Source organism: Pleurodeles waltl, chromosome 7 (assembly GCF_031143425.1).
Source record: "Pleurodeles waltl isolate 20211129_DDA chromosome 7, aPleWal1.hap1.20221129, whole genome shotgun sequence".
NCBI classification, from domain to species: Eukaryota; Metazoa; Chordata; class Amphibia; order Caudata; family Salamandridae; genus Pleurodeles; species Pleurodeles waltl.
The window spans coordinates 788,221,122-788,231,600 of NC_090446.1; positions in this window are offsets into that span (position 1 = coordinate 788,221,122).

A 10,479-nucleotide genomic window follows, 5' to 3' on the forward strand; every position below is an offset into this window, starting at 1 on the left:
AACAGCTATTTGTGAATAACTTGAAAAGTATACATGCAATTTTGATGATTTGAAGTTCCTAAAGTACTTACCTGCAATACCTTTCGAATGAGATATTACATGTAGAATTTGAACCTGTGGTTCTTAAAATAAACTAAGAAAAGATATTTTTCTATATAAAAACCTATTGGCTGGATTTGTCTCTGAGTGTGTGTACCTCATTTATTGTCTATGTGTATGTACAACAAATGCTTAACACTACTCCTTGGATAAGCCTACTGCTCGACCACACTACCACAAAATAGAGCATTAGTATTATCTCTTTTTACCACTATTTTACCTCTAAGGGGAACCCTTGGACTCTGTGCATGCTATTCCTTACTTTGAAATAGCACATACAGAGCCAACTTCCTACATTGGTGGATCAGCGGTGGGGTACAAGACTTTGCATTTGCTGGACTACTCAGCCAATACCTGATCACACGACAAAGTCCAAAATTGTCATTAGAAATTGATTTTTGCAATTTGAAAAGTTTTCTAAATTCTTAAAAGACCTGCTAGGGCCTTGTGTTAGATCCTGTTTAGCATTTCTTTTAGAGTTTAAAAGTTTGTTAAAAGTTTGAATTAGATTCTAGAATCAGTTTTAGTCTCTTAAAAAGTATTCCAACTTTTAGAAGCATAATGTCTAGCACAGATGTGAATGTGGTGGAACTCGACACCACACCTTACCTCCATCTACAGATGAGAGAGCTAAGGTCACTCTGTAAACTAAAGAAAATAACAATGGGCCCCAAACCTACCAAAATACAGCTCCAGGAGCTTTTGGCAGAGTTTGAAAAGGCCAACCCCTCTGAGGGTGGCAACTCAGAGGAAGAGGATAGTGACTTGGAGGACAATTCCCCCCTACCAGTCCTATCTAGGGAGAACAGGGTCCCTCAAACCCTGACTCCTAAAATAATAGTCAGAGATGCTGGTTCCCTCACAGGAGAGACCAACACCTCTGAAATCACTGAGGATAGCCCCAGTGAAGAGGACATCCAGTTAGCCAGGATGGCCAAAAGATTGGCTTTGGAAAGACAGATCCTAGCCATAGAGAGGGAAAGACAAGAGATGGGCCTAGGACCCATCAATGGTGGCAGCAACATAAATAGGGTCAGAGATTCTCCTGACATGTTGAAAATCCCCAAAGGGATTGTAACTAAATATGAAGATGGTGATGACATCACCAAATGGTTCACAGCTTTTGAGAGGGCTTGTGTAACCAGAAAAGTGAACAGATCTCACTGGGGTGCTCTCCTTTGGGAAATGTTCACAGGAAAGTGTAGGGATAGACTCCTCACACTCTCTGGACAAGATGCAGAATCTTATGACCTCATGAAGGGTACCCTGATTGAGGGCTTTGGATTCTCCACTGAGGAGTATAGGATTAGATTCAGGGGGGCTCAAAAATCCTCGAGCCAGACCTGGGTTGACTTTGTAGACTACTCAGTGAAAACACTAGATGGTTGGATTCAAGGCAGTGGTGTAAGTAATTATGATGGGCTGTACAATTTATTTGTGAAAGAACACCTGTTAAGTAATTGTTTCAATGATAAACTGCATCAGCATCTGGTAGACCTAGGACCAATTGCTCCCCAAGAATTGGGAAAGAAGGCGGACCATTGGGTCAAGACAAGGGTGTCCAAGACTTCAACAGGGGGTGACCAAAAGAAAGGGGTCACAAAGACTCCCCAGGGGAAGGGTGATGAGACAACCAAAACTAAAAATAGTAAAGAGTCTTCTACAGGCCCCCAAAAACCTGCACAGGAGGGTGGGCCCAGAGCCTCTTCACAAAACAATGGGTACAAGGGTAAAAACTTTGATCCCAAAAAGGCCTGGTGTCATAGCTGTAAACAGCATGGACACCAAACTGGAGACAAGGCCTGTCCCAAGAAAGGTTCCACTCCAAACTCCCATCCAGGTAACACTGGTATGGCTAGTCTCCAAGTGGGATCAACAGTGTGCCCAGAGCAAATCAGGGTCCACACTGAAGCTACTCTAGTTTCTGAGGGTGGGGTGGATTTAGCCACACTAGCTGTCTGGCCGCCTAACATGCAAAAATACAGACAGCAACTCTTAATTAATGGGACTAGAATAGAGGGCCTGAGGGATACAGGTGCCAGTGTCACCATGGTGACAGAGAAACTGGTTGCCCCTGGCCAATACCTGACTGGAAAAACTTACACAGTCACCAACGCTGACAATCAGAGAAAAGTACATCCCATGGCAATGGTTACTTTAGAATGGGGAGGGGTCAATGGCCTGAAACAGGTGGTGGTCTCCTCAAATATCCCAGTGGACTGTCTGCTTGGAAATGACCTGGAGTCCTCAGCATGGGCTGAGGTAGAACTAAAAACCCATGCAGCAATGCTGGGTATCCCTGAACTGGTGGGTGTGAAAACAAGAGCACAATGCAAGGCACAGGGTGAACAAGTAGAGCTGGAGTCTGGAAGAATGGCCCAGCCTACCAAGAGGAAAGGAAAGTCAGTTGGGAAACCAACTGCAACACAGCAAAAGAAAGGGAACCTCTCTTCTCAGGAAGATGTTCTGCCCTCTGAGGGAACTGAGCCTTTGGAGCTGGAACCTTACCAGGTTGAGCTCTTAGGCCCAGGGGGACCCTCAAGGGAAGAGCTGTGTAAGGGACAAGAAACCTGTCCCTCTCTTGAAGGCCTTAGGCAGCAAGCTGCTGAAGAGTCCAAAGGCAAGAAAAATGGAACACATAGGGTCTATTGGGAAGATGGGCTCCTGTACACTGAGGCCAGAGACCCCAAACCTGGTGCCACTAGGAGAGTGGTAGTGCCTCAGCTGTTCAGAGAGTTCATCCTAACATTGGCCCATGACATTCCCCTTGCTGGACATTTGGGACAAACCAAGACGTGGGAGAGGTTAGTCAACCACTTCTACTGGCCCAATATGTCCAACATGGTTAAGGAGTTTTGCCTCTCCTGCCCCACCTGTCAAGCCAGTGGTAAGACAGGTGGGCATCCAAAGGCCCCCCTCATTCCACTTCCAGTGGTGGGGGTGCCCTTTGAAAGAGTGGGTGTGGACATAGTTGGTCCACTGGAACCTCCCACAGCCTCAGGAAATATGTATATCCTGGTAGTAGTGGATCATGCTACCAGGTATCCTGAAGCTATTCCCCTTAGGTCGACTACTGCCCCTGCAGTAGCCAAGGCCCTCATTGGTATCTTTACCAGAGTGGGTTTCCCTAAGGAGGTGGTGTCTGACAGAGGTACCAACTTCATGTCAGCATACCTAAAGCACATGTGGAATGAGTGTGGAGTGACTTATAAATTCACTACACCATACCATCCACAAACTAATGGCTTGGTTGAGAGATTCAACAAGACATTAAAAGGCATGATCATGGGGCTCCCAGAAAAACTCAAAAGGAGATGGGATGTCCTCCTGCCATGTCTGCTTTTCGCTTACAGGGAGGTACCACAGAAGGGAGTAGGGTTCTCACCCTTTGAACTTCTGTTTGGTCATCCTGTAAGGGGACCACTTGCCCTTGTTAAAGAAGGCTGGGAGAGACCTCTCCATGAGCCTAAACAGGACATAGTGGACTATGTACTTGGCCTTCGCTCTAGAATGGCAGAGTACATGGAAAAGGCAACCAAAAACCTTGAGGCCAGCCAACAGCTCCAGAAGTTTTGGTATGACCAAAAGGCTGCACTGGTTGAGTTCCAACCAGGGCAGAAAGTCTGGGTTCTGGAGCCTGTGGCTCCCAGGGCACTCCAGGACAAATGGAGTGGCCCTTACCCAGTACTAGAGAGGAAGAGTCAGGTCACCTACTTGGTGGACCTGGGCACAAGCAGGAGCCCCAAGAGGGTGATCCATGTAAACCGCCTTAAGCTCTTCCACGACAGGGCTGATGTCAATCTGTTGATGGTAACAGATGAGGATCAGGAGGCAGAGAGTGAACCTCTCCCTGATCTTCTGTCATCAGACCCAAAAGATGGTACAGTAGATGGAGTGATCTACTCAGACGCCCTCTCTGGCCAACAGCAAGCTGATTGTAGGAGAGTCCTACAACAGTTTCCTGAACTCTTCTCCTTAACCCCTGGTCAGACACACCTGTGTACCCATGAGGTGGACACAGGAGACAGCATGCCTGTCAAGAACAAAATCTTTAGACAGTCTGACCATGTTAAGGAAAGCATCAAGGTGGAAGTCCACAAGATGCTGGAATTGGGAGTAATTGAGCGCTCTGACAGCCCCTGGGCTAGCCCAGTGGTCTTAGTCCCCAAACCTCACACCAAAGATGGAAAGAAAGAGATGAGGTTTTGTGTGGACTACAGAGGGCTCAATTCTGTCACCAAGACAGATGCCCATCCAATTCCAAGAGCTGATGAGCTCATTGACAAATTAGGTGCTGCCAAATTTCTAAGTACCTTTGACTTGACAGCAGGGTACTGGCAAATAAAAATGGCACCTGGAGCAAAAGAAAAGACAGCATTCTCCACACCTGATGGGCATTATCAGTTTACTGTTATGCCCTTTGGTTTAAAGAATGCCCCTGCCACCTTCCAAAGGTTGGTGAATCAAGTCCTTGCTGGCTTGGAGTCCTTTAGCACAGCTTATCTTGATGATATTGCTGTCTTTAGCTCCACCTGGCAGGATCACCTGGTCCACCTGAGGAAGGTTTTGAAGGCTCTGCAATCTGCAGGCCTCTCTATCAAGGCATCCAAATGCCAGATAGGGCAGGGAACTGTGGTTTACTTGGGACACCTTGTAGGTGGAGGCCAAGTTCAGCCACTCCAACCCAAGATCCAGACTATTCTGGACTGGGTAGCTCCAAAAACCCAGACTCAAGTCAGGGCATTCCTTGGCTTGACTGGGTACTACAGGAGGTTTGTGAAGGGATATGGATCCATTGTGACAGCCCTCACTGAACTCACCTCCAAGAAAATGCCCAAGAAAGTAAACTGGACTGTGGACTGCCAACAGGCCTTTGACACCCTGAAACAGGCAATGTGCTCAGCACCAGTTCTCAAAGCTCCAGATTATTCTAAGCAGTTCATTGTGCAGACTGATGCCTCTGAACATGGGATAGGGGCAGTTTTGTCCCAAACAAATGATGATGGCCTTGACCAGCCTGTTGCTTTCATTAGCAGGAGGTTACTCCCCAGGGAGCAGCGTTGGAGTGCCATTGAGAGGGAGGCCTTTGCTGTGGTTTGGTCCCTGAAGAAGCTGAGACCATACCTCTTTGGGACTCACTTCCTAGTTCAAACTGACCACAGACCTCTCAAATGGCTGATGCAAATGAAAGGTGAAAATCCTAAACTGTTGAGGTGGTCCATCTCCCTACAGGGAATGGACTTTATAGTGGAACACAGACCTGGGACTGCCCATGCCAATGCAGATGGCCTTTCCAGGTTCTTCCACTTAGAAAATGAAGACTCTCTTGGGAAAGGTTAGTCTCATCCTCTTTCGTTTGGGGGGGGGTTGTGTAAGGAAATGCCTCCTTGGCATGGTTGCCCCCTGACTTTTTGCCTTTGCTGATGCTATGTTTACAAGTGAAAGTGTGCTGAGGCCTGCTAACCAGGCCCCAGCACCAGTGTTCTTTCCCTAACCTGAACTTTTGTATCCACAATTGGCAGACCCTGGCATCCAGATAAGTCCCTTGTAACTGGTACTTCTAGTACCAAGGGCCCTGATACCAAGGAAGGTCTCTAAGGGCTGCAGCATGTCTTATGCCACCCTGGAGACCTCTCACTCAGCACAGACACACTGCTTGCCAGCTTGTGTGTGCTAGTGAGGACAAAACGAGTAAGTCGACATGGCACTCCCCTCAGGGTGCCATGCCAGCCTCTCACTGCCTCTGCAGTATAGGTAAGACACCCCTCTAGCAGGCCTTACAGCCCTAAGGCAGGGTGCACTATACCATAGGTGAGGGTACCAGTGCATGAGCATGGTACCCCTACAGTGTCTAAATAAAACCTTAGACATTGTAAGTGCAGGGTAGCCATAAGAGTATATGGTCTGGGAGTCTGTCAAACACGAACTCCACAGCACCATAATGGCTACACTGAAAACTGGGAAGTTTGGTATCAAACTTCTCAGCACAATAAATGCACACTGATGCCAGTGCGCATTTTATTGTAAAATACCTTAGAGGTGCCCCCTGAAACTTAACCGACTATCTGTGTAGGCTGACTAGTTTTAGCAGCCTGCCACAAACCGAGACATGTTGCTGGCCCCATGGGGAGAGTGCCTTTGTCACTCTGAGGCCAGTAACAAAGCCTGCACTGGGTGGAGATGCTAACACCTCTCCCAGGCAGGAATTGTCACACCTGGCGGTGAGCCTCAAAGGCTCACCTCCTTTGTGCCAACCCAGCGGGACACTCCAGCTAGTGGAGTTGCCCGCCCCCTCCGGCCAGGCCCCACTTTTGGCGGCAAGGCCGGAGAAAATAATGAGAATAACAAGGAGGAGTCACTGGCCAGTCAGGACAGCCCCTAAGGTGTCCTGAGCTGAGGTGACTCTAACTTTTAGAAATCCTCCATCTTGCAGATGGAGGATTCCCCCAATAGGGTTAGGATTGTGACCCCCTCCCCTTGGGAGGAGGCACAAAGAGGGTGTACCCACCCTCAGGGCTAGTAGCCATTGGCTACTAACCCCCCAGACCTAAACACGCCCTTAAATTTAGTATTTAAGGGCTACCCTGAACCCTAGAAAATTAGATTCCTGCAACTACAAGAAGAAGGACTGCCTAGCTGAAAAACCCCTGCAGAGGAAGACCAGAAGACGACAACTGCCTTGGCTCCAGAAACTCACCGGCCTGTCTCCTGCCTTCCAAAGATCCTGCTCCAGCGACGCCTTCCAAAGGGACCAGCGACCTCGACATCCTCTGAGGACTGCCCCTGCTTCGAAAAGACAAGAACCTCCCGAGGACAGCGGACCTGCTCCAAAGAAAAGCTGCAACTTTGTTTCCAGCAGCTTTAAAGAACCCTGCAAGCTCCCCGCAAAAGGCGTGAGACTTGCAACACTGCACCCGGCGACCCCGACTCGGTTGGTGGCGATCCAACACCTCAGGAGGGACCCCAGGACTACTCTAAGACTGTGAGTACAAAAACCTGTCCCCCCTGAGCCCCCACAGCGCCGCCTGCAGAGGGAATCCCGAGGCTTCCCCTGACCGCGACTCTTTGAAACCAAAGTCCCGACACCTGGGAGAGACCCTGCACCCGCAGCCCCCAGGACCTGAAGGACCGGACTTTCACTGGAGGAGTGACCCCCAGGAGTCCCTCTCCCTTGCCCAAGTGGAGGTTTCCCCGAGGAACCCCCCCCTTGCCTGCCTGCAGCGCTGAAGAGATCCCTAGATCTCCCATTGACTTCCATTACAAACCCGACGCTTGTTTCTACACTGCACCCGGCCGCCCCCGCGCTGCTGAGGGTGAAATTTCTGTGTGGACTTGTGTCCCCCCCGGTGCCCTACAAAACCCCCCTGGTCTGCCCTCCGAAGACGCGGGTACTCACCTGCAAGCAGACCGGAACCGGGGCACCCCCTTCTCTCCATTCTAGCCTATGTGTTTTGGGCACCACTTTGAACTCTGCACCTGACCGGCCCTGAGCTGCTGGTGTGGTGACTTTGGGGTTGCTCTGAACCCCCAACGGTGGGCTACCTTGGACCAAGAACTAAGCCCTGTAAGTGCCTTACTTACCTGGTAAAACTAACAAATACTTACCTCCCCTAGGAACTGTGAAAATTGCACTAAGTGTCCACTTTTAAAACAGCTATTTGTGAATAACTTGAAAAGTATACATGCAATTTTGATGATTTGAAGTTCCTAAAGTACTTACCTGCAATACCTTTCGAATGAGATATTACATGTAGAATTTGAACCTGTGGTTCTTAAAATAAACTAAGAAAAGATATTTTTCTATATAAAAACCTATTGGCTGGATTTGTCTCTGAGTGTGTGTACCTCATTTATTGTCTATGTGTATGTACAACAAATGCTTAACACTACTCCTTGGATAAGCCTACTGCTCGACCACACTACCACAAAATAGAGCATTAGTATTATCTCTTTTTACCACTATTTTACCTCTAAGGGGAACCCTTGGACTCTGTGCATGCTATTCCTTACTTTGAAATAGCACATACAGAGCCAACTTCCTACACCTCCTATTCCTCATTGACCCAAACACCCAAGAAAGGGGGCAATAAGTAAGAGTGTGGGTAGTAGCCCCAAAAAACACAGACTGCTTCATTATGTGCCTCCTAGCACCCCTTTAATAATGCACCCCAATACCCCTTTTGACATTGCTCCCCAAAATTTGACCCCTTCCGAGAGTGAGGGGGGGCATAAAAAGATGATGTCCACCACCAAATCCCCTTCCTTTGTAATCACCCCATTTGCGTGCTAGGGGGTGGGCTCTGCTAGCTTGCAAGCAGTGACCCCACTCTACTATGCTTCCTGTCCTGCACTCACTCTTGCTCTCTGGCCTACACCGCTTCTTCGTCTGCATCCTGGCACTGCTTTTCCTCTGTGACTCCATCCACTCTTGCTCTCCCCCCATGTCCCCCTTCCTTCTCTAAGTTCCACCCACCATCCCTAGTATTCTCTGTCAACTCCTCCTCTATGTGGGCCTCTCTCTGCCTCTTCTTCTTGCTCTACCCCTACTACCTTACTCACCCTCACTTTCTACTCCAGCCGTCTAAGATAACCTGGACCTAGATCTGCTAAGGTATGGGATTTTATACATTCCAGTCTAAACATACAGCCTTTACAGTAAGCACACAAACACGCATGTTGTGTATAGAGCATTACTGCAGGTAATTCACGACCCTGCTAAGTGAGGGTGGGGTACTTAACTGAAGGCCTTCAAGTGGAACAACTTAGCCTAAGACAATTTGATAACTTTACAAATCTGCTGAAGACCATATGTTGAAGGTCCTATCATCATATCACAACGGAAGCTCAGAGTAGTAAGCATGGGAGGAGATTATTTGCATAGGAGTGCCCCTTTTTCAATCCAGTGATTAAGCTGCAGTTGCCATGTAGCACTACTAGAGGGAGCAGTATGAACATAAATCCACAGAGGGGCTTTAAATATACTTTCTGAACTACCTGTTGTTCTTGTTGGTTTTTGATGAGCCTATAGAATGGAGGACTGGAATGACTGAGTGAATGAGGATTCAGAAATGATTGGACTGTATTTGTGGTGAAGGGGTTGCGTGATTTGGAAGGAAAACTGCAAGAGAAAAGTTGTAAAGCACAGATGCTTCCTGAGAGATTAAAGTCCATATTTATACTTTTTTAGCGCTGCGTTTGCGCCTTTTTTTGACGCAAAAGCGGCACAAACTTGCAAAATACAATTGTATTTTGCAAGTTTGTGCCGTTTTTGCATCAAAAAGCGGCGCAAATGCAGCGCTAAAAAAGTATAAATATGGGCCTAAGGGAGTGTGTCATCTGTCTCTTTGAAGGGACATGTGAATGAAGAACAACAGATCCACAGTCCTCAGGTGGGAGAAACATGGACGAATATTCACCCCAAAATGAATACAATTACACCATCTCAAAGCTTCCATGTGCAATATGATGCTTTGCAGGATGAAGGATTTGCCATGTTTGGTGCATAAATGTGCACAGTTGCTGAGGCTCTTCCTAGAATCGCAACAGCATACGCTTTAGAAGTGTCCTTATAGCCAAAATGCCAAACACTCTTTTGGGGTTATGAAGCCTAGAAAAACCATTCCAGGAACACCTTATAACATGTCCAGCAACAGGGCAATGAAATCATGGGGAGACCATCCCCCAAGAATCCTAACACATGTTCCTTGTTTCCCCTCTCAATACCATAACCACAGTAGGCCTGTGAGAAGCAACCTTTTGGGTAGTAATAGAAACTGCCAGACCCATGATCCCCAAGTCCTCCTCTTCCTCATTGACCCAAACTTTTGGGGATGGCTGCAACACCCCAAGAAAGGGTGCAATAAGAGTGTGGGCAGTGCCCACAAAAAACACAGACTGCTTCATTATGTGCCTCCTAGCACCCCTTTAATAATGCACCCCAATACCCCTTTTGACACTGCTCCCCAAAATATGACCCCTTCCAAGAGAGAGGGGGGGCATAAAAAGATGATGTCCACCACCAAATCCCCTTCCTTTGTAATCACCCCATTTGCGTGCTAGGGGGTGGGCTCTGCTTGCTTGCCAGCAGTGACCCCACTCCACTATGCTTCCTGTCCTGCACTCACTCTTGCTCTCTGGCCTACACCGCTTCTTCTCCTGCATCCTGGCACTGCCTTTCCTCTGTGACTCAACCCACTCTTGCTCTCCCCCCATGTGCCCCTTCCTTCTCTAAGTTCTACCCACAACCCCTGCTATTCTCTGTCTACACTTCCTCTATGTGAGCCTCTCTCTGTCTGTCCTTCTTGCTCCACCTCTATCACCTCACTCACCCTCTCTTTCTACTTCAACCCTCTGACATAACCTGGATAAAACCCCACTATG